The sequence below is a fragment of the Macaca thibetana genome, chromosome 3 (assembly GCF_024542745.1).
Source record: "Macaca thibetana thibetana isolate TM-01 chromosome 3, ASM2454274v1, whole genome shotgun sequence".
NCBI lineage: Eukaryota > Metazoa > Chordata > Mammalia > Primates > Cercopithecidae > Macaca > Macaca thibetana.
In genome coordinates this window covers 50,131,336-50,146,387 of record NC_065580.1, presented here as the reverse complement: position 1 = coordinate 50,146,387, position 15,052 = coordinate 50,131,336, and the positions used below count along the sequence as shown (strand labels likewise).

The window sequence follows — 15,052 nt, the reverse complement described above, 5'->3', positions numbered from 1 at the left end:
CTCATGGGTCTTGACTCTACCCTATTTTCCAGTTTGTGTCTTTTAGTTGGGGCATTTTGCTTGTTTATATTTAAGGTTAAGATTGTCATGTGTGAATTTGATCCTGTCATTGTGATGCTAGCTGGTTATTTTGCCTGTTGATAGTTTCTTCATTGTATTGATGGTCTTTACAATTAATCACCTGCCTTCTGCATTGATCTCATTGGGAGCTGCAGATAGGAACTCTTTTTATTCAGCCATCTTGCCCAGGTTGAACCAGAAAGTCACAATTCTTTACAAAATAATATTAACATTGTGTACCTCTGTCTCACCAACGAAAGTATTTCCTCTTCCCACCACCCTCACCATTCTCTCTGACAACCAGGCTAGACTCAATGTGCGCTGAAGTGCCCAGAGTGGTTTGATGAGCCCCTGAATTAAAAACAGGGCTCATCATACAGGGGCTTATCAAACTTACCTGGATGCCAGGTAATGAGAACTTTTTTCACAGGTATAAGAATGAGAAGTGTTGTGCAGCTTGACCAACACTGCTGGAGTACACACACACACACACACACACACACACACACACCCCCACCCCCAAAAGAAAACTAAGTCATTTCTGTTTCCATTCCCTCCAGACCAGGTGAATCCAATCAATCAATTGAATATTCCCATTCTAAAGGAGTTCACTTGTGTCAGTCCCAGTCCTCACTTTCACTGGAGTCTGGAGCCCTGGTGTGTCTCCTTGGTCTGAAGCATGCTCTATTGTAATCTTAGACCAATTGCTTTGGAGTGGATTCCTGCACTTCCCTGTCCAGCTGGAGATTCTCCTTATGTCCTGTCACTACCATCTCTGAAAAGTACAACATTGACAGCCAAAGGATGAGTTTCTCTGCTCCTAAGGCAGCATCCCAAGGGCCCTTTCTGTTTCTCTCAAGAAGGAAGATCTTGCAGAAGGCGAAGTAGAGGGCTTGTGTCACTGCCACATATATGCTTCCAATAGTTTCCTAATGTCTACTGATATCGCTTTCTATTGTCCACTGATGATACCATTGCTTCTTGAGAAGAATCTGTGTATGTGGAGGTGGGGTGGTTGAAGTCTGGAGTAGAAAGTGTTTTCCCACCGCATTGTGTTCATTATGATCACCCCACACTACCATGTGACTGAGTTTCCGGTGCCATTACCTTTACCATCTTTATATTCAGAATAGTGGCTTAATAAGACAAGATGTGTTAAAAGGAGTTTCAGAGTCAAGGATGGGGCCCACATATTACAAAAATAAGTTCTACCCAGTGGGAGAAGTATCTAGACTTGGTGGACATAGTTAGCTTTTTAATAATACATTTTAATTTCTTTGGGTCATTTTTTTTCTTATTTAAAAGGAAGGACTTTGATTATATCAGTTTCAGATCTTAAAAAATATTTGTATAGAAGCATCTATCATCTAGTAAATTAAAATAATAGAGAAAAAGTACAGCGTGAGGGAGGGATATGGTAAAAAATAAAAGCCCAATTGTGAGCTAGGTTGTGCTGACCACAACCCAGTATGTGATAGGTCATTTTAGATACAGGTGTCCTGCAGCCAATTAGAGGAAGTGATATGGTTTAGATCTGTGTCCCTGCCTAAATCTCCTGTTGAAATGTAATTCCTAGTGCTGGAGGGTGGGGCCTGGTAGGAGGTGACTGAATTATGGGGGTAGTTTCTCATCTTCCCCGTAGTGTTGTTCTTGTGATAGATTTCTCACGAGACCTGGTTGTTTAAAAGTGTGTAGCACTTACCCCATCTCTCTTGGTCCTGCTCCTGCCATCGAAGATGCCTGATCCATCTTTGCCTTCTGCCATGAGTAAAAGCTCCCTGAGGCCTCCCCAGAAGCAGATGCTGCCCTGCTTCCTGTACACCCTGTGGAACTGAGTTATTTAAACCTCTTTTCTTTATAATTGCCAAGTCTCAGGTATTTCTTTATAGCAATGTGAGAATAGACTGATAAAGAGAGGAAACGCTGCTTGAAACAGGGACTGGGGCTTTAAGTCATTACTACTTAGTCAGCATTCTATTTGGAAAGAGTTGAGGAAAATCATCTTACTGGTATGGAGGGAAGAAAATAATTACCTTGAAGCTGCATTTGCAGATCATGCTTACTACTCGTCCTCATCTTCCTTCTCCTCCTCCTCTTATAAGATTATATGTTAACTTGTAGCTGGGTTTGGGGTTAAATAATGAAGAAATATAGAAATATGTTCCTCAAGGGACACCTTGGTACTCAAAACACAGAGCAATCTCCGCATCCATACTTTACACACAGAATTTCTCTGCAGCTCAAAAAGCTTTGTGGAAATAATATGTAATTTTTTTTTGTAGTAGAAATAAAACTAGAATGTAAGCTCCAAGAGGGCAGACATTGTGTCTGTTTTTTTTTTTTTTTTTTTTTTTTTTGCTGTATTTTGAATACCTAGAACTGACATAGTATGGCCTTACATTGTCCATACTAAGAACTGAATAAATATTTGTTGTTGAATACATTTGTATATTCAGAAACAAATTAGCTAAATTAGTTAAATATGTTATCAAATACGTTGCAGAAATTTTTATAGTAAATCACTTTGCAGTCACTAGGATGATGTATATAAATTATTATAATATGTTTATGATATTAAAAGATGAGCAAACTTATTTGAATACACTATATATTTGCAAATTTTTATAAATTACATGTATTATTCCCAAGTTATATATATTTTTATATAGATACAAAGTCATAGATTTCCATGTAAATATGTATGTAGGTAATAGTATTCATATTAGCCAAATATGGTAGAGTTCAAATGGAATCAATAAGAGGTATGTTTTTACATGACAGTAAAGATTCAATATTATTATATTAATATTAAAGTGTTAATAGTAATCATTAGTAGACACTATTGAAAATTATAGCATAAAAAAAAAAGGTCAAGGCGGGCGGATTACGAGGTCAGGCGATGGAGACCATCCTGGCTAACACAGTGAAACCCCGTCTCTACTAAAGAATACAAAAAATTAGCCAGGCGTAGTGGCGAGTGCCTATAGTCCCTGCTACTCGGGAGGCTGAGGCAGGAGAATGGCGTGAACCCAGAAGGTGGAGGTTGCAGTGAGCCAAGATTGCACCACTGCACTCCAGCCTGGGTGACAGAGCAAGACTCTGTCTCAAAAAACAAACAAACAAACAAACAAAAAACAATTAATACCCCACAAAAAGCCTTACTTCTATATTTGTAAGTTGCAAAAATAAATACAAACAACATTGGAAAAAATGTTGAATTTTTTTTTTTTTCCCCAAGTCTAGAAATTACTATGTGTGGTAAAGGTACTATCTATTTGGTAAAGGTTTTAAATTGTCTTATAGACAGTGTCAACATCAGTCAGGCTACGTGGCTAATGCCTTAAATAAATAACAGCAGGATAATATTAATATTGTTGTTTTGTTGAAATGAACCAGAAATAATTAGAAAATAATTTTTATTTTAAATATTTAAGTGTAAGATTTTTGGGGTTTTGTTGTTGTTGTTTTTTGACACAGTCTCGCTCTGTTGCCCAGGCTGGAGTGCAGTGGAGTGATCTCAGCTCACTGCAACCTCTGCTTCCTGGGTTCAAGCAATTCTTGTGCCTCAGCCTCCCAAGTAGCTGGGATTACAGGCATGCACCACTACACCCAGCTAATTATTTATATTTTTGTAGAGACAGGGTTTCCCCATGTTGGCCAGGCTGGTCTCGAACTCCTGTCTTCAAGTGATCTGCCTGCCTCAGCCTCCCAAAGTGCTGGAATTACAAGTGTGAGCCACTGTGCCTGGCCTTTAACTGTAATTTTATTTTGTGTTAATAAGAGTCAATCAGTGTAAAAATTAGCTAGTCCTGAAATTAACTCTACCACAAATAAACATATTCATTTATTTGTTTCCTACTCTTTTTCTAAGGTGCCTTGTGCACAAAACAAATATAGCATCATATTTGGATTTATAAATGTTTGTTTCAAAGCCTGTCTTGTCTGTAGATCATGGATCATGATACTTGCACAATGTAGGCATTTAATAAATGCTCGTTGAATGGATTCTTGATTATCTGGGTTAAGTGGAAAACAGTGGTACAGGTACACAAAAACAGTTGCACTTGGAATGATTTTAAACATATTATGAACCCAAAGTTTGCATGGTAAAGTAAGCAAACGCAAAGTTTCCTTACCTTTTGCTAGCTTTCAGAAAGATCTACTGTTATGTAACTTTTATTCATACAAAAATTTAAATTGTTTTGCCTTCCATTCATTTTGGCAGTAACTTTTTCCCTCACAAACTCTTGCTATCAGTAGATGAAGTGAAATCTTAATTCTACCTCACCCTCCAGCACCATCACTAGCTAATCGAGTTTTACAAAAAGGATATATCTCTTCATTGCTGTATTGAATTTTCAGAATTGCTTCCTCAGTACAGTTGTATGGCTTTGAAAATCTGTTTGTAGAGTTGGTGATTGGGTAACATATTTTGAGTGAAGTTGTAAAGAGTCCATGAATAACAAGAGCAGAAAAGAAGAAAAAGATATAGATTGAATCTAAAGATATTAAAGTGCAATTTTAGCTTTTCCTTTCATAACAGGCTTCTGCCTTCGATTTTTTCTACATTTGAACGAGGTACATGGAAGACTGAGCTACTTTAAAAAAAAAAAAACCTTCATTGTGATTCTTTTTCTTTCTTCTTTTTCTTCATTTCTTCCTTCTTTCCTATTTTTCTTTTTAAATTAATGTAGGCATTCTTTCCCAAAAGCTGATATCCTGAAGTAAGTACTATGTAACACTTTTCTTTTGGTGGTTTGAGTCAATGTTTCAAATTGGAAAAGAAGAAAAAGAAGAAATTTGTACTCAATCCTCTTGCCTTTTTGCAGCTTCGTTTGCATAAATGTGCAATTTTTGTAGGGGTGATGTAGTGTATTGAGAAATTCAGAGACAGCTGCCAGGGCCATCTTGCAGGGAAGCTGTGCTCAAGTAGAAATGTAATTTAAATATTTCATTTCATTAGCATAGATTACACTAGTAGTAAACTCACTTCTTTGGAATCAGCACTAATCCAATCCATGAAAATTCAATTGCCCCATCAGTCCTCTTAGTCTACACGTTTTGTAGCTTAAAGCAGAGAACTTCAACTTGGCAATGCAGATTGCCTGAAAGAACACTGGACTTTTTACTTAGAAGAATCCTAATCCCAAAACTTTAGATCACAGAATTCAATTTAATTAACTAAAGAATTGTATGTATTGATGTTTTCCAGCTACATTACCAGGCATGAATGCAAGTCAAGTGACATCTTTCATTTTCCACTAATCTTTTAAACAGCCATTTATTTAAGTTGCTGCAATTAACTGTTGATTTTTACCTCACCTTGGGCTTTGCTTCAGATGCTGGTATCAACATTGAAACCAATGGTGCATGCTGGTGATTAAAGCTTTCTTTTTTACTCAAAAGAAAGCTCCCTTTTCTTACTAATGATTATGAATTTTTTTAATGAAAGTACCATTTCCAGAAATACGTGTACTGTTTGTTATTAGCTAAGATTGTAGACATTATTTGAATCACAAAAATATGGAGAAATATATTATGATTTCCCTGATATGGTAAAAACCATTGTTGCTATTATTATTGTTTGTGATGAATGGATTCCAGTGGTTTTTCCATTACCCATCCTCATCTGGTTTAGATATAATTTTAGCAAATTTCTTCTCGGAAATAACAATTTAACCCCAAAGGGTAATTCTGGTCAAAGGGAAATGATGTGAAGGTGATGATTTTTATATCTAGTTTCTTGTAGCTCAGACTGCATTAACGGCGTACCAACAGGGCATCAATGAATTAAATGCATGCACACTATACACATACTCATGCTAACTCTCACACATAAAACCAGTGGAAAAGACATATCTTTTGGGAATATTTTTCCTCTCTAAGCTAACTACAGGCAAATTTCTATCTTTCATTTTTAGAAGTGTTGAATGAGATACACCATCTTCTCCATTTTGGACCTTGACATTTCCATAAACCTCTTCTCATATAGGTTTGAATAGAGAACAGACTGATGGAGTCAATATTCAATCCTGAAAAGACCCTGGTGGGGGGACACAAGGAGACCTCAGAATCACCACGTAGTTAAATCAGTGTGCTTATCTTTCCTACTGTGATGGATCATACCCTTTTGGTCATAGGCCCTTTCCTTTCAGCTATGGAAAGCAAATTTTATCACTTTTATTAAAGATGGATCCTGTCCACACAATCATGACATTAATATCCAAGTATAAAATGCACCTTGTCCCTCTGAGTTTGGCATCTATTCTGCTGACAGTGTTCATATTACATTTGGAAAGGATTTGCCATTGGCATTGTTTTAACTTCTGTTTTTTAATTACTTTTATTGCCACATAATTTTGAAATTTATGGACAATGTTTAAATGAGTTATAAATGGCTGGAATTATGAAGTAATAAAAATAAATGAAAGCTGCTTCCTACCTTAATGATTTTTAATGGGTTCTTAGAGATGAAAGAAAATAAGGATGTGCCACAAGCATTACAGCTTGGAAGGGGGTAACCTTTTTGCCATATAGTGCTATTTCCCCCCAAGTGAAAATGTAGAATACATCCTAGGAGGCTCAAGAGTCATGGCACTATGTTTGACTGGTATGGTCTTCACTGAGAGGGCTTAATCTACACAGGCACTCGTACTGATGAACAACATTCTGCTGAGAGTAGACAAGAATCGATGAAGGCTAGAGGCATAGAAGTATGTGTGAATTGGTCCCCAAAGATTCATGTGATGTTTCTTACTCTTGAGGACCTCATAATTTATCATGAAAAAGAAATACACATTTACAAAACCCAGAACAACATTAGTGGCACTGTCTTCTTAAGTTCTAGGGTCTTGGTAGAATAAAGTATTAAAGGTATTTAGAAACTAGAGAGATAGTTGTGGTCTAGAAAATGCTCTTAAGAAAGGTGAGCCTTGCTCTGGACTTGGAAATATTTAAGGGAAAGGAGGATGAGAGGAGATTTCAGATAGGAAATAAACTTGGAGAGATAAGAAAAAATGTGTCATATTGAAGAATAGTGTGGAGTTTTTTTATAAGTGAAGATGTGCTTAATGAATAGCAGGAGATTAGTGCTAATAAAAATAACAATATTTACTGAATGAGTTCTATGGCTCAAAGCAATGTGTTAAGTGCATTCCATGAATTATCTCATGTGATTTTTTTTTCTTACGATCATCAATAACATTAGCTGACTTCACATTTATACTTGAGCATCTTGGCAGTAGGAACTAATTTAAATCTGAAAACATTCATTGATTTGATTTGGGCGAATTGCTATGAGATGGCAGAAAAGGCAAGAAAGCAGCTGAGAAATTACTCTGAAAATCTGGGTGTCTATGAATTAAACCATTCATGAAAAAAGTGAATTTATCCAATTGTGTGCTGATAAATATTTAGCAATTGGCTTTCTGTGGGAGGAAAAAGTCATGATTTGAGAATTTTGCTCCTACTGGGGTGTAAATAACAATGGCTGAATTCAGGCTGCTGGTGTAAGATCAACTGGCTCACAAAATTCCTGAAAACTTAACAATTGGCTCTTGCAAGTTGGTATGAATTGGCTTCAGCATACCACTAAATTAATTCTAGACACAGATAAACTGAAGAATGATGGAGATTTTGATGACTGGGCTATATGGAAAGAGAAGAGAATATTTCAGAAGTGGCATCCAGTTTTATAGCTTGAGGGAAAGAGATCCTGGGTGTCACTAACACATGGCGGGGCAGTACCAGCTGTGTCTAAACTGAGTATCAGTCTCATAGAGACGGTACTAGTAGCTCCTGCAGGCAAATGTTTATATGGTTTTCACTTGCTTAGAGGAGAAAGTTTTCTGCCTGGATGACTGAGGAATGAGCATGGTATTTGGGTTAATGATAGGATGGTGTGGTACAGCATTCTGTGTCCAGTAAAGTTTACCATGGAGTCATTAAAACCGAAGGCTGAGACTGACTGAGGACTGATTTTCACCAAGGATTTCTTTGAAACAGAACGTGAAAAAATCAACATTATTTATTTCTCCAGGTAGAAGATATGGCATAGAGCAGGAAAAGGGGCTTGCTTTCTATTTGTGACACTGTGAGGGTTTCAGAGACATGAAACATTTTCTGGAGACACTTAGAAATACCTGGGGAAATTGGAGAAACTCTCAACCACAATGAAGTCCTATCTCTTCAGGTATGAAGTGAAATTTGAATGTTAACCATGTAACTTTGTACCCAAAGATTTCTTAAGCCTGGAAAATGTAGATCAGGAAAAAAGGACCTGGGAAATTTAGGATGGGAGGAGATGAGCATAAAAGTAATCATATTATGTCTGAGATGGTAACCAAGAAAATATGTCTTGGTATGCAGTTAAAATAAAAGCCCAGGCGAGGTGTGGTGGGTCATGCCTATAATCCCAGCACTTTGGGAGGCCGAGGTGGGGGGATCACAAGGTCAGGAGTTTGAGACCAGCCTGGCCAACATGCTGAAACTCCGTCTCTACTAAAAACACAAAATATTAGCTGGGCATGGGGGCAGGCGCCTATAATCTCAGATACTCGGGAGGCTGAGGCAGGAGAATTGCTTGAACTCAGGAGGCGGAGATTAAGGTGAACAGTGATCGTGCCATTGCACTCCAGCCTGGGCGACAGAGCAAGACTGCATCTCAAATAAATAAATAAATTAAACAAACAAACAATAAAAGCCCAAAACTCTAGTGAAAAGAGCAGAAATAAGGAGGAAAAATGAGAGTCATTAACTACAACTTTTGGCTAGGAGGGAGGATGAATAATACAAGTCAGGAAGGGTGAAGGAAGGAGATCATATTGCTTCTGTTGAAGACTTCAAGGAGAATATTACTGTAAGTGTAACTGATATATTTGCCAATACACAATCTTGGGTGTGTATCATCAATAAATTCATTTTCCCCATGGTGCCTTAGCAACAACCATTTCTGTGCCATGTTTATCCATCTCTTAGTTTACAGATCTCTGGGCTTCTAAACTCCTCCTCACTTATGAATATTATCAGACTTGTGCTGGGCAGCAGATATGCCAAGCTCGCACTCTCAATAGTCCATATGTCAAAACAGAATGCCTTGCCATTCACTGTCTGAAGACTTCACAGTACATTGTGTCTTCACTGATGTTTTGTTGGCAGGTGGTTTTTGTTGTGTTTGAACCTCAGGAATGATTTAATTCACTTATTCCCTTGAAGGGAGTCCCATTAGCATTTTTTTCCTCCTTGTCTGAGTAGAACTCAGAGCAGAGAGGTTACATCTTCCTTCTTTTCTTTTCCTTTTATTAGTGGTTGAAGATCAGGGCAGAGCTCTTGCTAAATGCTCTAATCCCAAGCACTACTGGAAACCCACTTTCCTTTTTGCTTCTAGCTAGCCAAATTCCCAATGTTTGATTAGTAAATTTGACTTAAAATTTGTAATTCTTTTAGTCTTTTGCTACAAAGCAGACCGTAAGACACACACTCACATGCCCACGCATGCGCGCGTGCACACACCCACCCACACACACACACACACACACACACACACATACACATACACAGAGTTCCAGCTGAAATGGCTAGACTCCCAAGTGTTGTATAAAGATTAGGGTGAAAAGTAGCAGTTTCAGGTTCCTGGCCCATTCACAAAGGAAAATATTATCTAGAAAATATTCCCTCTATTGCTTTTACCCCTGAAACTCAGGGCCTTAGGCCACTGAATTCAGGTTTTAAAATTTAAATTATAGAGATTGATATATACAATTTTAACCTGCAGACATTTGGTATGTAGATTTGTTACTTTAATACCTTCACACTTTATTATCTTCAATTTAAAAAAAATTTTGCTTGCATTTATGTTAAACTTTATAGCTCTTGTTTAAAGAAAATACATTTTCGTTGCGCATATTGGTACTTCTTTCTAAAGATTTTAAATTCTGCTCAATTTCCCAGCTCCATTCCAAACCATGAGAATGATCTCAATTTGTACTTTATGAATTAGTGGTTCACTTCTTCCTTCTTTCAGATCTCACGCTTTTAAATTCATGATTTTTATTTTTTATTTTTTGCTTATTTCTTTCTTTATATACTTCTTTTTTATTTCTGAAACTGACTCTTGCTTTCTATGCTTACCTAGATCACCTGGATTTTCTTTATTTCATGTTTTTTCATCTTTCCCACTCAGCTGCCTTCTTTTTTTCAGGGTATCATTGATGAAAAGAGTCAAACTCTATAAAATATTTGAAGAGATTTATTCTGAGTCAAATATGAATGACCATGGCCTGTGACACAGCCCTCAGGAGGTCCTGAGAATATGTGCCCAATGTGGTTGGGATACCGCTTGGTTTTATATATTTTAGGAAGGCATGAGACATCAATCAAATACATTTAAGAAATACATTGGTTTGGTTTAGGAAGGCAGGACAACTCAAAGCGGGGCTGCGGGGAGGCAGGTTTCCAGGCTGTAGGTAAATTTAAGCATTTTCTGGTTGACAACTGGTTGAGTTTGCCCAAAGACCTGGATCAATAGAAAGGAATGTTCAGGTTAAAGATAAAGGATTGTGGAGAATAAGTTTTATTGTGCAGAGGAAGTTCTTAGATAGCAGACTTTAGAGAGAGCAGGTTGTAAATTGTTTTTTATTGGGCTTAAAAGGGTGCTTGGCTCTTAGTTGATTATCTCCTAGGTCTGGGAAGGAAGGAAGGAAAACAGAGGAAAGAGGATTCTCTATATAATGTGGATTTTTCTCACAAGAGATTTTGCAGGGCAATTTCAAGATATGGCAAAGAAATATATTTTGGGATTAAGTATTTTTTTTCCTTGTTTCATAATGTTATGCCAGAGTCAGATTGAAAAGTAAGTCACAATATATAGGGTCAAATAAAATCCATCTAAGATACACACCCACATGCACACGCAAACACACACACACACAGTTCCAGCTGAAATGGCTAGACTCACAAGTGTTGTATAAAGATTATGGTGAAAAGAATGAGAATTTATCGTTTGTAGTAGTATATGACTCCATAGACTCCTTAGGTAGGAATTTGGGTGACATAAAAAATCGGACCTTAGTCATCAGTATAAACATCCTCAGATCTTTCCCATCTGCAGAGATATCTTTTCCTGTTCATGTCAACACTTTGCATATTTGTCCATTTCTTTTTCTTTACCCTTAAGCCCAATTCTTTGTAAGAATAGTCTGCACAGCTTCATTGTCATTAGTTTTCTATTTTTCTCTAATTCTTCAATTTTTTTACAATTTGTTTTCTGTTCCCATTATATCACCAAAAAATGCCCTTTTGGAGATTATAATAAGTTTCTAGTAACCAGTCAATATCCTTGCTTGTCTTGGTTTTGTTGATTTCTAGAACTGTAGGATTTGACATTATTAGCAGTCCTAATTCCCCCTGAAATTATTTTCCCACTGTCTTCTGCAAATCAGTTCTATTTTGGCTACATTTTTACTTCTCTGATCTTGACTTCTTAGACCTCTTCCTCCAGCTCCATCATTCTGAAACTTTATTTTATTTTTAATTAAGAAATAATAATCATACTTACAGGGCACAATGTGATATTCTGATATATGCATAAATCCCTCATATTATTTCACTGGGCTCTGTTCTTTACCTCCTTTTCCCTCTCTGTTTCATTTAAACAAATGCTTCGTTTAGCTAAATTAATACTTACTGAGCACTTATTGCCTGCAAATAATTGGATGCTAAGCATGCCTTAGGGTGCCTCCTCTGTGGTCCTGTTCGGAGAGATTGAAGTGTCATCTTGCTCAAAGAGACCTCTATGACCTTTGATTATATGTAAAATTTCCATCATTCTTTACAGCTTTTGGCTTAGGAATTTATGATCCTTGTTAAAATGCAAAAAATGTTCTTCAGTAGGCTTCACACATTAAGTCAACTACACCTTAAGTCAAAATAGAAAAAATAGTCAAATTATCTAACAGAACACAGACCCAGAGGTGTAAAATACAGGAAAGGTACATTTTAATGAGGTAAGCGAGAGGAATGGGGGAATATTAGGTAATATGAAGCACTCCCTGGAAAAAGTAAACCTGTGGTTTGCCCCCATGGGTTTTATACGCAAAATTTCCAAGGGCTGACTGTGGAAATGTGTAAATTAGAAAACCAGAAAATAAAATTATAAGAAAATTCCCATGACTAAATAAGCTCAGAATTTTGAAAACAAGAGTTCTTTGCAGAGTGTATATTCCTGCCACAGTTTCATTTTTTTTTTTCCTGTATACTCTCACAGTTCTCAGTAAATGAATTTGAATCACAAGAGATCAGCTTCCCAGAGGTGCTTTGTCTAATTAAGAACGCTAATAGTAAAAAAAAAAAAATCTCCATTAAAGCCTTTACTCTGGGAAAGCCATTAGGATGCTACTAGAGTGACAGCAGGTTTTCTTCCAAGTTGAAGTGCTTCCTTTTACTCAAGTTCAATGATTATTAATGAATATTCTTTTATACCAGGTAGTCCTAGTGGACATTTCCAGGGTGAACCATAAGATACCCTGTAATGATAGATGATCCTCTAGTTTAACATAGAAGGTGTTTTTGACTACTAATGAAAAAATGAAACAAATTCAGCTTCCTGGCACTTCTAATAAAATGTTACTATTTTTACAATAGTAATGCTTTAATATTTCAATATGGTCTGAAATGTGACCTTGAAATATATTTTTAACAAATTTGTGGATCTTAAAAAAAAAATTAGAGGGCAATGGTAACAGAAACTCAGTGTTTTAGAGTATTAATTGAAAACTACCAGTTATATGATTTTTTTTTTCATTTTAAACATGTTCTGTTCATACTGTTTTTAACATAGATTCAGTGGGGATTGACTCACTTAGAAATTCTTTATTATGTGGGGTTTTCTTACTCTAATATTTATGTAGGAATTTTAAGCCTATGTATCTTGGTATTTCCTGGCTTGACTATGTGCATATGAAATTTAACAGAACCTATTATCAAAGTGACAATAATTCTATCTTCTGCTTTCTATATTTAAGGAGAATAATGCATTTAGAGAATATTAATAAGTGAACAGTGTTCCTGCACAGTCACAGGTCATTGATTATTTAAGGGCTACTTTTGTAAGTATTTTTAAAGAACAAATGTTTTAGCAATGCCACTAAAACCAGTAAGGATTAGTTTGCATATAATGCAATTTATGGCATATAGTTATCTAATGACCACAACTATTATTTGTGTACCTTTTCCATCACAACGTCTTCATCCTGCCGTCCTCCAGTGCCCAGAACTTCCTAGTGTAAACTGGGTGGCCTCCCTCCTCCTGGTTTTCTCACTTTCTGTCTCAAATTTACTTTTTTTTTTTTTTCCTAAGGGTTCTGAATCTGATTTATTAGCACAGAAATAAGGTTTAGATTATATTACAAAAAGAGCTCAAACTGTTCATATACAGCAACTGGGCTTGCTAGGGAATAGAAGAGGGAATTCTTCAGAGTACTGTACAAGGACACAAAGACTCCTCATCCTAAACAAAGTATTAAGGTACGTAGACAAGTTTCTTGCGAGACAGAAAACAGAGAACTCCGCAGTCACTATAACACATCCCTTAAGGAATAGGCATGTATTTGTAGGAAGCAAACAAAGCTTTCCATAGAGAAACCACCTTCAGGTGATGATTAAGTGCACTTGGGTTTCGTTTCTGCATCTGTCACTGGGTGAATGAAGATACCATCTTCAGGATGTTCTGTGTCATCCATTTTATAATATATGATGATGCTATTGCAAGCATAGTCCTATCATTACTGAAGGCAAGTGATGTGATGCTCATGGCATACCGATGCAACTGGCACAGTTGCTTTTTGTTAAATGGATTCCAAGTATTTACAAAGCCATCAGAACCACCTATGGCAAATGTATTACGGATATTCTGGAAAGAAATGGCATTAACTGGGTAAACCTGCTCAATATTATTTTCTTTTAGTCTGTGACATTTGAAGGCATATTTCCTCTGTACCTCAGGGCTTGGGCCAAGTATTCAACTGCCACTCTGCCTTCAATAGAGCTTAATACATAACCCTGCTTGTTTGGAGATGCTTGTATGCAGCAAGTCTGGTATTTCAGGCTGGACTCCCTGCTCTGCTGCACATAACCCATGTTCCATAAGCCCCACACCAACACTCTGAGGCCCAGTGTTCTCACAGTCAGCCGGTCTCCAGACACTGAGAAGGTATATGCCTTTTTAGGCTGAGAGAAGGTCCTGGCGTTACCACGATTTCTGGGATCCCACAATTTAACTGTCTGATCCCAACTTCCAGTAACCACCACATTCACTTCTGGACAGTATTCGACACATCTGATGGGGACATCATGGGTCCCAACAAGATTTTCTTGATCAGTGTTCAAATAATGCATTTTCAATTGATGATCTAGTCCTCCTCTCCAGGCCTGCGCTGGATTGTAGAAGGCTCAGTCCAGGACGGCACCAGTGTGTTGGTATCTGAGCACATGGACCTGAGAGCGGGAGCCATTACCTGAGCACGTGTCCCGCACATTGTAGGGGAGTACTGACGTGTCCCAGGAGAAGACAAGCAGGAACTGGGAGGTGTTGGGGCTGAACTTCTCCGAGGAGATGACATCCTCTGGTGGCTAGGTCAGCTTGAGCTCATTAGAACGGGTCATCCCCTGTGATCTGCCCTGCCAGCTGATGGCCCGGGAAGTCCCTGGAGAGTCTGCTCCCGCAAGCAGTTCCCTCACCTCACTCGTGTTGTCTTCATCGTCGTTGTCGCCTCCCCAATTCCGCCTCCCCGCTCCGCCTCCCCGTTCCGCCCTCAAAAGATAGATTAACAAGAGTAAAGCATAACAAATTTGTTTATTCAAAGTTTTACATGACAGAGGAGTCTCCAGAAATGAAGACCCAAAGCCCCAGGGAGCACTATTTTTATACTTGGGTTCTACAGCCATGTAGAAATGGGATTGGACAGAAGGAGTAGGATCTAATAGTAGTAGACTGAGT

At 37.5% G+C, this 15,052-nt stretch overlaps 1 pseudogene; it reads right to left on the bottom strand.

Annotated features, from left to right (window-relative positions):
• Positions 1-13,715: 13,715 nt before the first annotated feature.
• On the bottom strand, positions 13,716-14,718 carry LOC126951010 (mitotic checkpoint protein BUB3-like; annotated as a pseudogene).
• Between the last annotated feature and the right edge of the window lie 334 nt (positions 14,719-15,052).